Raw genomic sequence first — 14,730 nt, forward strand, 5'->3', positions numbered from 1 at the left:
TGCCCTCTGTTCAGCCCACAAAGCCAGTAGGTCATGCAAGGAAGGTGAGAAAGGGCAGGAGAGAGGTTCCAGTTGGGTCAAGGGAAGATTCCGGCAACTTTTATAAGACCACTAGCAATGGTGCTATTTGCTATTCATTGTGGAAGGTCTCTTATGAGGAACCACTGAATGAATGCCTTTTGAAATTAAGTGTTAGGGGGTTGTCTCTTCAACACAACTGGGGTACTTCTCTTTGTCAGATAATAGAATCACTGAGTCTGGGATTGGAAGAAGCATTAAAGGTCATCGACCAGCCTCATGCTTGACTTTGCTCCTACAATACCCTCTTCCAACCAGTCAGCCATGTTGCAGGCTCTGTGGGAGTTGCCGGGGTGTAGTAATAGTAAGGAATTTGAAAAATCAAGTGCGTTAGTACAAATAAAGGTATTAAAGACTGTGGCTTAAGTGTGCAGGCAAATGGCCTCTCAAAACCAAACCCCAGAATTAGCAGATTTGCCCATCAAACACAGACATTGCTGGGCTGCCTCAGGCTTCCCCATGTTGGGCCTGACTCAAAACACTTACAATCTGGGAAGCAGAGCAGATTACATGCTGTTTGTGGGAAAGACAGCTCCCAAAGATAAAGAAGAAGAGAATGGGCTGGGCTCCTACGTGTGCCCCGTTTCTCCTTCAGACCCTCTGATCTGAGTCTCTCACACCCTTTGAGGAGGAGTGAATGACAGGGGCAGATGGGCCAGCAGTGTCACTCCCTCCACATGGAAGGAAACTGCAGGAGTTTGGAAATAAGAGAGTTCCCTGATAGCTTTCCCCCAACCTAAAGGTACTCTGCTGCTGCTGAAGAAAAGGACCCCGTGCCCCCAAGTCCCTTCGGAGGGAAAAATTGGGCCTCAGACAAGAGCCTCAACAAGAACACCTTCCTGCAGACATACCCATGGGCCAGCAAAGCAGGTTTAGACAGCCAGTAGCAAGTAAATGAATCGACCCTGAAAGTAACAGAAAATTCCACCTCAAACTGGCTTAAACACTCTGAAAGCCTGGGATTAGTGTCTCAGTGTCCGAGGTCCTAGGCTCATTCTGTCTCCGCTGGCTGGCCTCAGGCCCAGCTTCAGTCTTGGGCAGGTTCCTCTGTCCTACCCTGGCTGCTAGTGGCATTCTGGGTTATATGCTTCGTGCCTCCCTGTTCACGTCCATCATGGAGTGAGATGTTCTCTGCCTCACTGAGACAGTTCATTCATGAGTCCAGCCCTGGGCCAGTGAGAGAAGCGTGCTGTGTTCTGATTGACTGTATGGGGAGTAGCTTCAGTTCCCCCTGAAACCCATGATTGAGTGGAGATGGGTAGATACCTAAACAAAATTGGGGTTCTATTAGGATGGAGGAAGCGGGGAATCGATATTGAGTAGACGCTGAGATGGGGACTTGCTACACGTTGTGCATTAGGGTCTGCACTTGGGAACACTGCCTTGGGAAGTGAGGGAAGCAGGATTAGATTAGGCAGAGGGAGAAGTTGAACTGCAGTGCAGTTACAATAGGGACCTCAGCTGGCTCCATGAGGAGTTCCAGAGCTGAGATGGCCCTTCAGAATTGTCCCAAATCATGGCAAGGGACTGGGCCGTTGAACTCCAGCCGCAATCAGTCACTGGATGTGGGCTGTCCTAGGAATGGGGTGTTAACTTGGGCAGGGCATCTCCCCTTAGCTGAGGGCGGTTCCTGGGGAGAAACGCGGCCATGAGCCCTCAGCAGCCACCACCCCAGGCAGCTCGGGGAACAGGTGCCTCTGTCCTTAAGGGGGGATCCGGGTGGCACACCACAGGATTCACTGCAGAAGGCAGGAACCGTCTTAGAGTATCTGTCTCTGCTGAGAACCCAAGGTGGGCTCTGGGGTGACATGGCAGTCCTTCCCGTGATGCCCTGCTCTGAACACCCCCAGCTTCCCCTGAGCAGCCACAGGAGGGAACTGAACATGAAGGCACTTTGCAAACCAGGCAAGAAGAAAGGAAGGGAGGAGAGAGGGGGAGAGAATAGGAGGGAAGGACCTAGACTCACCTTAAGGAAGAGAAGAGGGCTGAAGAGCAATCGAGTGGCCCCTGAATGACCACCCAGATCCATTCTCCTGCACAGAAAAGTCCAGAGTTCTGGGAAGCCTCAGCCCACTTGGTTCCTTAACAGGATGGTGTCACAGAGAGAGCTGTGGTTCTCCTCCTGCCTCCGTGGCTGTACCTTTGTCCTCTCTGCCGCTTCCCTCTAATCTCCCCAACCTCTACACTCTGGCTCGTAAGGCTCAGTCTTCTGACCCCCCTCTAGCTCCTCCCCGCCCGTAGACTATTTCATTCAATTCCATGGCTTTCAGAACCATCTGTACATCCCTGACTCATGAATTTAAATCTCCAGGGGAGCCCTCCCTTCTGAACCCCAGACTTGCATGACCAAACGTCCACCAGGACCTCGGAGGATGGATACAACTGAGCACTTAGTTTTCCCCCCAAACCAGCTCTTTCCACAGCCTTTCCCATTTGGGGAGGAGGCAAGGGGGAGAGGGGACCCATCCTTCCAGTTGCTCCAACCAGAAACCTTGAGCTCATGTTTCAGTCCTGCATTTCTCTCACATCCCACGTCCTACCCATCAGCAAATCCGTTCAGCTCTACCTTCAAAATATTTCTAGAATCTGCCACCCTGCTTCAAGCCACTGATGTCTCCTACCTGTGTTGTTAAAGTAGCCTTCCAACTGGTCTCCCTGCCTTTTAGCCCTTGCTTTAGTCTTCTCACAGCAAAGGAATCCTTTTAAATTGTAAGTCAGATTGTGTCATTTCCCTGCCCCAGCCCTCCCTGGCTCCCCCCAGCATCAGAGTAAAAGCTGAAATCCTCCCAATGGCTCTGGACCCCATGTGACTTGTGCCCCTGCCCCACTGCTCTGATCTGCATCCACACCAGCCTCCCTGCTGCTCGTCAGACACACTCAGCAATCCAAGGTCAACCTCAGGCCTTGGCATTCATCCTTCCCCTCCTAAGATAGGCCTATCACTCGTTCCTTCATTTCCTCCAGGTCTCTGCTCAATGCCATCTTATGAGGGAGAACTCCAACAACCTCGATATGAAATCACATCCCCACCCTAACCCCTGTAAGCCCCACCCCCTTAGCCTAATTTATCTGCCCCATAATGTTCATCTCTACCTAGTATGTCATATATTTATTTGTTTACTAACTTCTCAACCCCATCAGTGTATCCCTGGTGCCCACAACAGTGCCTGGCTTATAGCAGGGGCTCAATATTTATTGAATGAATGGCTGGGCTTTGGAGTCAGACAGACTTTGGTTGGAATCTCAGCACTTCCACATGCCAGCTTTGGGTCCTGCAGCCAATTACATAACCTTGCTGGGTCACAGTCTTTTCGTGTGTGAAATAGGGAAATAATAGTTCTTACTACATAGGATTGTTACGAAGGCTATGTGAATTAATATACAGCTGTTAGAATGGCACCTGACTCATGAAAAGTACTCATTAAGAGTAGCTGTCATGGTCCATCATTATTGTTATTACAATCATTGTTTTTATTTATTCACCAGATGAGTCACGCGGTCCTAGCCCAGTGCCCCACCCCAGCCCCCAACCTCTTCTCTCCAGCCAGAGGTGGAGTGGGTGATTCAGGTGGTGGCAGCCTGCCCTGTGAGTCAGCTCTTACCCTCAGCCGTGCCGGGGTCCCTGGCATAGGCTGCCTTGGCCAAGGGGCCCTTGGGTTGAGTCATCAAGGCCACGATTCCAGCTGGGGGACACCTCAGCTGTGGAGTTTGGCTGGCAGAGTTTGTCCTCCCCAGGTCCTTCCAGGAAGAGACTGGGCACCTGCCCCATTGTGCTCTCAGGAACTACCCTTTGCCAGCTCAAGTCCATCTGTCAGTAGAGTTTGCAAAAAGCCAGGCGAGGATACGGGGTGCGGGGGGCGGGGGGAGGAAAAAGATAGGAAGGAGAAGAGTTGCCTCGATCCTTTGCTTTCAAAGCAGGGCAATGTCGTGAACAGATCGTGGGGTTCTGAACTCACCAGACCAGATCTGAGTCTCTATCCCTCCACTTACTAGCAGGGAAACCTTGGACATGTCCTTCGCTTCTCTGAGCCTCATCTGTGAAAGGGGGAGGATAACATCTCCCTCTCATGGATACCAGGAGGATTGACTGAGTGGTCATGTCTTCAAGTCCCAACTCCTTAACGAAGCCTTCTCAGATCTGCCCTATATGGTCTCTGAGTTTCTGTGACTTTTGTAAAAGGGGAGGAGAAATTCCCTGTCTCCCCATTTCCCCCACCTCCCACAGGAAAGGGAGAGACCAATCTAATACGTCCTTCCTTTATTCATTCAACAGCTCTTTTTTTTAATGAATTTATTATTTATTTATTTTTGGCTGCGTTGGTTCTTTGTTGCTGCGTGCAGGCTTTCTCTAGTTGCTGTGAGCAGGGGCTACTCTTCGTTGCGGTGCGCGGGCTTCTCACTGCGGTGGCTTCTCTTGTTGCGGAGCACAGGCTCTAGGCACACGGGCTTCAGTAGTTGTGGTACGCGGGCTCAGTAGTTGTGGCTCACGGGCTCTAGAGCACAGGCTCAGTAGTTGTGGCTCACGGGCTTAGTTGCTCCACGGCATGTGGGATGTTCCCGGACCAGGGCTCGAACCCGTGTCCGCTGCATTGGCAGGAAGATTCTTAACCACTGCACCGCCACCGAAGTCCCTATTCAACATCTCTTTATTGAGCACCTATTGCATGCCAGGTGCTGTGCTAGCGCTGGAAATCATGGGCTAGTGGGAGAGGCAGATAGGGTATAAATGAGCAAAGAAATACAGTTGTAAACTTTACTCAGTACTAGGCCAGAGAAGAACGGGTTGTTAAAAGAGAAAAACATGGCAGAGCTGTTGGAGGAACTTCTGATGTGGTGACACATGAGCAAAGCTTTGAGGAATGAGAACGAGTTGGCCATGCAAGGACAAGAGTGAAGAACCTTGCAGAGAGAGAACAGCACATGCAAAAGCCCAGAGGCAGAAAAGAGCTAGGGTAGTTGAGGAAGTGCCAGTGTCACCACCGCATGCAGAGAGCCTGAGAGGAGGCTGGGAAAGGGGCTGGGCCCACATGGGGCCCACCTCCTGCTGTCCTTTGTCTCAGGGATCAGCCTTGCATGGCCTGTTCCCACTGCCTCAAAACAGTTGCCTCGTTAATTTTTTCCAGTTTTATAGTTGTTTACAGAGACAGGGCTCGGGTGGGTACATCATGACTGGAAGCACTTAGGGTTGTTTGTGAAGATTAAATGAGATACTATAGGTGAACTGTGTAGTACAGTTCCCGGCACATAGATAGTGCTCAATAAGAAATAGATATCTTGAAAGAATACATGTGAAAATAACGAGATACATATAAAGCCCTGTGCCAACACCCACTTCAAACTGTTTCTTTGTGATTTAAAAGAGAAGAGAAGCTTTGTATTTAAATTCATCCTCTTCTTCATAATCATGACAAAGGAAGTTGGAGTAGAATCCATCACCTCAGCTGGGAAACCTTCCCTGGCACCCACCCCAAGGTGCATCAGGGTCCCTGTGCTACACACCTGGCCTCTGTTGCAACATGCATCACCCTCTGTTGAATTGCCTGTCCGTGTACCTGTCTCTCCCATGGACTGTGAACTCCTCAATGGCAGGGACTGTGCCTTGATTATCTGTTTAATACAGCACTTAGATAACATTTTATTTTATTTCAGATACGTTCAAGGACTAGTCCAAATAGTCTCCTTACACTCGTTAACTAAGCCACATTTGACCTAAGAGCCTGGTCCTGATGAGTCAATCTAGAACAGAATTTACATCATTTTAAAAAGCGCAGTATCCTTGTAATTTTCCTAAACGAGGGACTGGTTTAAAGCACAGGCGGGTTTATTGGATATCCCGCCCCCATGGGTTTCTCAGACCTACGTTTCACAGGAGCGGCAGACAGGCTGTTCGCCAGGGAGGTTGCACCAGAGGCTTGTGTTATTCACTGCTGGGGGGAGGGTGCCAAAAGTAGTAACATTAGGCCTGCAGTTCCCAAACCCTGCACCCAACGCCCTAGGGCGGCAGAGCATATTTGAATTTTCAAGGGAAACATGGCAGTTCTGGGCAACGGTCAGACACCATGCAAATTACTAGTCGAGGTGGTTCACAGTTTCAACATTAGATCACAACATGTTCCTTTCGATGACATCACATCTTTGCAAAATTGGGTTTTGGGCGGTAGTTGTGCTCAAAGGCAAGTGCTCTGAAAATCAGTGTGGAACAGGAAATGCGGGCGAAGTGCCCTCTCTGATTCTAAGGTTCGGGAATTTGTGCAGTGCCCAGCAAGCACACACATCTCATTTGTAAGTAATTGTAGTTATTTAAGAATGAAATAAAAATATTATGTGCATTGTTTATTTCAGTTACTAAGTTGTTAGAACATAAATATTTATTAAGCTATTTAGCTCTAACTATTTAACAAATGAAGCTGCTTAGTACTTCTTTTGGCCTTGGAATGCCTTGAAATCATTCCTGAGATGGGCACCATAAATCCAGAAAGTTTCAGAATTTCTGCATTGGCTTCTTTGAAACTCACATTTACCTCTTTGAAGCTTTTGATGCAGAGCTCAGGAAAGATTCTGAGCTAAGCTCTGTAAGCATGGCCTGATGTTAATGATGTAAGCACAGAACCTACACTTAGTCCTGCCTTGAGAGTCTAGGTGGGGCAAGACTGGAAAACATTTACTGGGAGGGAAAACTGAGATTTAGCTCTTCCCCTTCACTCCATCTAATTAGCTTCTTAAGGAGCGTAGACCACTTTCTAATGAGCTGGAAGAACGCCTTCCTGTTATAAAAACAGAAAAACAAGCATCCATTTGTGAGCCAGAGTTACGGTTTTATTATCTCGAACTAGGAGTGGCCTGAATATCCACCTGGCTCAACCAGCTAATTATTGCCAGAAGGAGACCTCAGAGCAAGTGTTCCGAAGCTACAGTTATTATTTTTGGTAGATCCCCTCTTAGCTTTTAGCTTATTCGTAAATAACCTGGTTCAGTAAATTGCCTCAAATAGTTATCTTTGAAAAAAACAAGCTTGTCCCAGCCATCACACCAGATGGAGCATGCTCCAAAGTGGGCCTTCTGTGGGAACTTGAGGGAGATGGATGTGGCTGGAGTGAGCCCCCGGTCACACTTGCCCGAAATGTTTTCTAGGCTATTGAAATAGGGCGATGGACTTCAATTGCTCAAGTCTATCAAGTTGAATTCCAAACCTTCTTCTAGGAAGCATCTTGACCCCGTTCCCAGTGTTCACCTTTAAGAGGAAGTGGGATTGCCCTTCCTCAAGCATGAATCCCTGTTAGCCCTCAGCTTCCACAAAAAGATGTCAAGGCTCAGTTTTCTGCTAATGCTTGTGAGTGAGTCTCTTTTCCACCAGGAGCATCAGCCCAAGGGCCACTGCACCTCCTTTTCCCTTTGCCTAGATTCTCTTTACCCAGCTATTCCCATGACTGGCCCCTTCATTTATTCTTTCAGCAAATATTTATTGAGCATCTGCTGTGTGCCAAACACTATGCTGGGTGTCAAGGGTATAAAAAGGAACGATGATAATAGTTAACATTTATTGAATGCCTGTAATGAACAAAGAGTTCTTCTAAACTATTTACATGTATCTCATTTAATGCTCAACAACAATCCAAGTCATCCACATTTGATCAGGAGTAGTTTCTTCATATTAACAAGTTACTGAGCGGCGAGCGCGCTGGGGAGCGCAGCTGCGGGCGTGGGGGGACAGCAGCGGCAGAGCCTGCCCGAGAGCGGCTGTGGCCAGAGCGAGAGCAGTGGAGACAAAGGCTACGATAGGGCCAGTTGTGAGTGTGTGGATTTTTGAGTAAAACCTCGAACCCAAATGAGAAGAAACCTTCAAGGAACAACTTATACTGACAGTGAGTCTACAGTCATCTGTATGCATATTATGGAATGTTCTCAACCCAGAGATAGCTCTGTTGACAAGGAGTGAGTGACTACCTGTTAAGGTCCTGAGTCAAGACAACAATTTTTATACCTTTCCTGGTGGTTCAGAAACTAGTCTCTGTAGAATCAGAAGCAAAGAAAGGAAACAATCTGACCTTTTCTTTGTTAGATTGACTATATAAGATACTTGACTTCCAGGAACAAAAACACAGAGAAGTGATAAAGTTACTATTTTGGCATCGTTGGACATATATCATATTGAGAAGCCTGCTGTGTGAAGCTTCCTGAGTTGAGATTTGGAGACTTCACTGGTGATCATTTATGACTTGGACTGTAAGCATGAGTGAATCCTGGTTGTGTTTCAACTGCTGTGTTGCAGAACAGCCTCAACCTAAAAGGCGCCGGCGGATTGACCGAGGGATGATTGGAGAGCCCACAGACTTTGTGCACACGGCTCACGTTGGGTCAGGAGACCTGTGTTCAGTGGGATGAATTCCGTTAGCTCCGTTCAGAACCAGAGGCAGTCCGAGGGGGGCTACGGGGGTGGCATGGCTGCCAATGTGCAGATGCAGCTCGTGGACACGAAGGCAGGATAGCCCCAGACCCCTACTCCACGTGATGGCGTCTTGTTCACCCTGTTGTGATTACTCCAGTGACACATTACTATTCTGCTCTGAAGAAACTATGGTCAGAAGAATCCTGCATTTCCTTCGGCTGGCATGCATGCCTTTGGACTCATGGACAGAGTTCTTTGGATTGTGGCTTAATGATTGATTTTTATGAATATGGATCTGATTTTAGCATGATCTTTTTTGTGAATGCTAGCACTGTTTTGCATTTTTTCCCGCATTTTTAACAAATTCTCTTTCCAACTCCAACCCCTCTGCCTTATGATTTTATTGGTAAGCAAAGAACTGCTATTTTGATTTGTCACCATTTATGTATATTTTGGAAGGTATGAGACCCATAAGCACAGTGATCATTTCTATTCATTTGAAACTTCAGCAGAGTAGTATCTGATGCTTTATGAAGTTGCTTGTGTGGGAGCCCATGGGATGCCAGAAATGAACATTTCCTTGCTGCCAGGGGCTGATGATACTGCTACTATGAGAGAAAGGTTAGCTGTGGCACCAAGTCACATCAGTTTCACAAAAAAAGGCAATTTGTAGCTTATTTTAGAAGTATGACTTTTATTTAGAGTTATAATAAAAGAAAAGCTTGCATTCAAAAAAAAAAACAAAAACAAGTTACCCACATTTTGCTGATAAGGAAAGTGAGACACAGAGAAGCTAAGTAAATTCCCCAAGGTCATGCAGCTAATAAGTGATGGAGCTGGGATTTGAGCTTGCACTCTTCAACACTCTGTTATATTGTCTCCTAGCAAGACACAGGAGGCTCTGGTTTTATTTGGCTTACATTTTAATAGAGGAGAGAGACAATAGCACATTAGCAAATAAGTAATTTCAGATAGTCAAAGATGGTAAGAAAAAGTAGTGATAATTCAGTACAAACTTCCCAGGAAGGAGTAGCTACTTGATGTCAGGTAGTTGGAAAAGCCTCTGAGGGGTCATCTGGGCTGAGACCTGAAGAAACCAGCCATGGGAAAGTATTCAGGAAAATTATTCCACCAGTGGGAATAGCAAGTACAAAAGCAGTAAGTCAGGGACAAGTTTGGCTGAGTGCAAAAGAGGGATGACCAGGAACCAGATCATATAAGCTCTTCAACCTGGGCTGCACGCATTTGCCTGGGAAGCTTCCAGAAATACTGATGACTTGGCCCACACCCAGAGAGCCTGAGGAAATCAGTCTGAGGTTTGGCTTAGGCAAGAGGAATTTTAAAAGAGATGATTGCAGCAGTCCAAAGAGGGATGATGTGGCCTGCACCACGGTGGTGGCAGTGGAGATGCCGCTCTCCTTCAGCCGCTGCTCTCTCCACACAACCCACCTGTGGCCACAGGAAGCACGTACATCCTTAGCCTGGATAAACCAAAGGCAGGATGCTTACCTGCAGATGGCCTGGGAAGGATTCAGCACCAGACACATATCAGTCTTGCTGGGCGTCCCACTGAAGCTCCTACCAGACGTAGCACAAGGGAGGAGTGGTAGGCTGGCATAAACTTTTCCTAAGAAATCACCGTCTCAGAATCTCTAATCTCCAGCAACCCAACCTTGTAATATCAACATGGGTGAATCTACCAGTTCTTGGCCATAGTGGTCTCTGTCACAGATCACTTTGGGAGGTGGCATCTTTGTCTTCTTGCTGCAGCTCTAGTTGAGACAATGCATTCATCAGGGTTGTCCAAAGAAACAAGCCATAAGAAGTGTATACATAGATAGATAGATTTATTTTAAGGAATTGGCTCACGTGACTAATTTGTCTTCTAAAGTACAATTCAGTGGCTTCCTCAAGGAGGAACCATCACCACTGTATAATTCCAAGGCATTTTCCTCACCCCATATCCTTTAGCAGTCACTCCCCATTCCCCTTTTACTTCAGCTCCTGGCAACTATGCATCTACTTTCTGTCTCTGTGGATCACCAGCTTATACTAAAGCAAATCCCATATATCACATCATTTCCTCTGTAAATATTTCAGTATGGGGACATCCCTGGTGGTCCAGTGGTTAAGAATCCGCCTTCCAATGCAGGGAACGCGGGTTCAATCCCTGATCAGGGAATTAAGATCCCACATACTGTGGGGCAACTAAGCCCGTGCGCCACAACTACTGAGCCCACGCACTCTAGAGCCTGTGCACCACAACTAGAGAGAGGCCCGCACACCGCGAGGAGCCCACATGCCGCAACTAAGACCTGACGCAGCCAAATAAATAAATAAATATTTTTTAAAAATACTTCAGTATGAATTTCTAATACATAAGGACTTCTTTTCTAACGTAGCCAAATACTATTTTTACACCTAAAACTTTGGTAATAATTCTTTAATATCTAGTAAATAGTCAGTATTCAATAGTCCTATGTTAATTGATTTTCTTTCATTGTATCCAGATAAAGCCTTCACATTTCGCACGGTTGGAATGATGGAAGTCTCCTTTGATCTGCAGCAGTTCCCTTCGTTCGGTTTTGGTTTTCTTGTCATTTATTTGTTGGAAGGGGGGAGAAAAGGTCATTTTCCTGCAGAATTTCCTACCTTCTGAATTCAGCTGATCACAGCTCTGTGGTGCCCTTATTTCTTATAACCTGGTCTGCATTTCTTATAACCTGGTGGATGAATGTGTCTGCATTTCTTATAACCTGGTGGATGAATGTAGAGACTTGGTCTGATTCAAGTTCTAGGTTTTGGCAAGAATATTTCATAGGTGGTAGTGAGTGTTTCTCTTGCATATCTGTAGATGTAATCATGTCCGACTATCTCTCTTTTAGGATTTAAGACTGATCTGTGAGTTCAGGTGTTGTCTGCCTGATATACGCATTAGGGAGTTCTCCATCAGTCTTTCCCAATGGTCTTTGGCATTGAGCATTGTTGCCTAGATCTGTTGTTGCAGTAACATAATTGTTGCAGAAGGCTGACATTCTCATTCTCTTACTTATTCTGCATTTATTAGCTGGCACTCATCTAAAAAGAAGAACTTTTCCTCATCAGTTTGGATGACTATACAGGAGATAGCTTTGGCACTGGATGAATAATTGCATAAATAACTGTAAAAAAAAAAGCATTGATTGATGGTTCAAGGTCAGCAAAGAATCTCAACAACTATCTAATTAAAGATAAACAACTTTGGTTGAGCACCTACTAGGTGCCAGGCGCTATGCTAGGTAGGTCCTTTGACATTCATTACAATTCCATTTAAAAATCATAATAATCCTGCAAGGTGATTGTTATAATCACCTTTAATAGGTAAGGAAACTAAAGCTCAGAGATGTAACTTAGGTAAGATCAAAGAGCTGGATTACATGTATAGGAAGAGTGTACCAAAATCTTGAATGACATAGAGCTGAGAGGGAGAGTTAACAGGTCAGATGACAGAATCAATATTGGATTCCAACCAAGACTGAAAAAGGTAGACATAAAGTCCTACTCAGGGCTTAAAACCACTCAAGTCCAAGCTTGGAGAGATGTGGATTCTCAGGATCTTGTGTTTAAAAATGATCTAGAGACATTAGCTTAGAACAAGCTCCACATGGATCTTAGAAATGCTAATGTTTTATTTAGCTACGTTAATAGGAGCAAGATAATTAATAGGCACAAAGCTCCATTTGGATAAGAATCATAAAGCTTGTTCTCTATTGCACCCCCAGCCCCCAGCATAGTATCTGGAAAAATGATCAGTTAGTCTCTGAATATAATGGGCACTCAATACATATTTGTAAATACTTACATATATTTATTTGATCATAAAACAAATTTACTGAGCGCCTATTTTTCCCTGCTGTTCTAGGTGCTTGAAATACAACAGTGCTCTTGCAGAGCTTATATCCCAGTGGAATGGTAGGGAAGAAAGACAACAAACAAATAAATAGATAAGGAAGTGGTGGTGGAAATGCTATGGAGAAAAATTAAGCAGGGTAATATGAATGAGGAGTGCTGGGTGGGAGGAGTAACCTCACACATGGTGGTCAGAGAAGGCAGCTCTGAGAAGGTGAGGCTGGAGGAGAGACCTGAATGAAGTGAGGCTGTGAGCCATGCAAGCAAGGAACAGCAAGTGCAAAGGCCCTGAGGCAGGATTAGGCCAGATGTGTTCCAGATAGAGTGAGGTGACGGTCTTATCCAATCTCAGCTGGTAGGACCACATCTGGAGTATGTGTGTAATTTTGGACACCACATAGTTTAAGAGAGTATCAAAGGGGAGCATTTAAGGTAGTAAAGGGTCTGGAACCAGCTCACATTAGGATGGGTTAAAGAAAAGAGTGACTTAGGCACAGCTGAGTGGCTCTCATCCAGTGGGTGAAAAGCAGACACAAGGCAGAGGGCCGAGATGTACCCTGCATGACCAACCACTGGAGCCATTCGCTCACTCTTGGTCTAATATACAGTAGAACAAGTTCCCTAAGATGGTATGAGCCGCCTTGCCCAGTAGTGAGCTCCCTGTTATTAGAGGTGTTCAAGCAAATAGTGCACAGTCTTCCGAGGCTGTAGAAGATGGCTTGCCCGTCCCAGCTGGGATTTGGAGTAGGAGGCCTCTGAGATGAATCCCACTGAGGAGATTCGGAATTGTCCCCTGACTCCTCTCTCCAGTTCCTCTCCCTCGGTTTTCACTCTCCCTCCTCTCTCACCCTGCTGATGGAGCACAGGTGTGCACGCACACACTCACACACACACTCACCCACGCACTCACACCGGGGAGGTAAAGCAGTTCACAAAGCTGGCGAGGAGGAAAGTATGAGAAGCTGAACAGGGAAACAGTGAGGGAAAGGAGGTAGGAGAGATGGGGGGCAGGGTGAGGGTGGCATGGAAGGGAAGCAGGAAGAAGGAGACAGGCACTGAGAAGGGGTCAGGGAAAGCGAAGGGAGGTGTAGAGAAGTAGGGGAAAAGGAGAGATGGAACAAGACAGGAGAAGTAAGAGGTGACAAAGGAAAACACAGAGGGAACGGGACAAAGAGGAGGAAAATGATACTAAAAGTAAGAGGAGAAGGATGGGAGAAGGCAGTGGATGTGGGAGAGAAGAAGGATGGGGCCCAGGAGGAGGAGAGGGAGGGAGGGCGAGGAAGGAGGAGAGAAGAGACAGGGGGCATAGAGGGGACAGGGAGGTAGCGTGAGGGTGTGAGACTTCAGAGTCAAGGAGCTTGTGTGGCACCCCAGCACGGATCCCCAGAGCAGGAAATGGGTAATCTTGAATCACAGCTCATTTCAAGCTTCCTGTTTTCAGCTTGTCTCTGTGAACAGTTGGAGGGGTTTCCAGCTAGTAACTCCCTCCCCGGGCCAGCAGCCGTTCCACCCTCCCCATGGCTAGCCGTCCTCAATAGCTCCTCACCCCACCTCCCTTTATGGCCTGAGCACCCACCCAGAGTCCCCTCCAACACCACCCACCAGGCCACCCGCTCCATTCTCCAGGGTCCCTGACTTCACCAGGTTCTCAAGGCTCACAATGGAAGCTGTAAACCTCTTACAAGTACTGGGCTCACGCTAACTGATTGCACCACTGGCGCTACACTAGGAAGCGGTAAACCTCTGAGTGTGGAATCCAGCCTGAGCATTTACAGAAAAATTCATCTTATAAAACATGTTTCCCTGAAACACATTTTCTTTGCCTTTTTCCAAGCACCCTTATTTTTCCTTCCATCCGCTGGCCTCCTCCCAAGTTACAAGCAGATCTTTATCCAGGCTTCTTAAAATCAATCCAGCAAACACATCTGGAGGATCTGCAACATGCCAGGCCCTGGTGTTACAACTGGGACCGAGACATGTTGTCTGTCCTTAGGAAGCTCACAGTCTAATGGGGAGACAGACATGTGTGGAGCCAGTGGGAGAGCCGGGTTTTATGGGGCTCAGACATCACACAATATGAGAACAAAATTACTAGCCCATGTATGAGAAACCTGGGTTACCTGCTCAGTCCTGAAGAGGGCAGGATGAGCTCCCCACCCCAAACAACTCTAGGAGAGAAGGGCTCGCAAAGGGAGGTTGGGATGACCACTAATTCATTAATAATTAAACCTCTACATCTATACTTTCTCTCTTTGCTCTCTTTTGTCTATCCTGTGAATAAATGAATGCATGCATGATGCATTCAACAAATATTTACTTAAGGATGAAGTTCGGCTGCTGTTACAAAGACCTAAGGTGGCTTAAACAAGCTAGGACCT

At 46.8% G+C, this 14,730-nt stretch overlaps 1 protein-coding gene and 1 pseudogene across 2 annotated transcripts in view; both read left to right on the forward strand.

Annotated features, from left to right (window-relative positions):
* Positions 1–14,730, forward strand: part of SYN3 (synapsin III) — a 411,579-nt gene that overhangs the window by 371,724 nt on the left and 25,125 nt on the right. The window lies entirely within an intron of this gene.
* LOC136131293 (CDC42 small effector protein 2-like) lies at positions 8,308–8,564 on the forward strand (annotated as a pseudogene).

Source organism: Phocoena phocoena, chromosome 11, assembly GCF_963924675.1.
Source record: "Phocoena phocoena chromosome 11, mPhoPho1.1, whole genome shotgun sequence".
In the NCBI taxonomy this organism is placed as follows: Eukaryota; Metazoa; Chordata; class Mammalia; order Artiodactyla; family Phocoenidae; genus Phocoena; species Phocoena phocoena.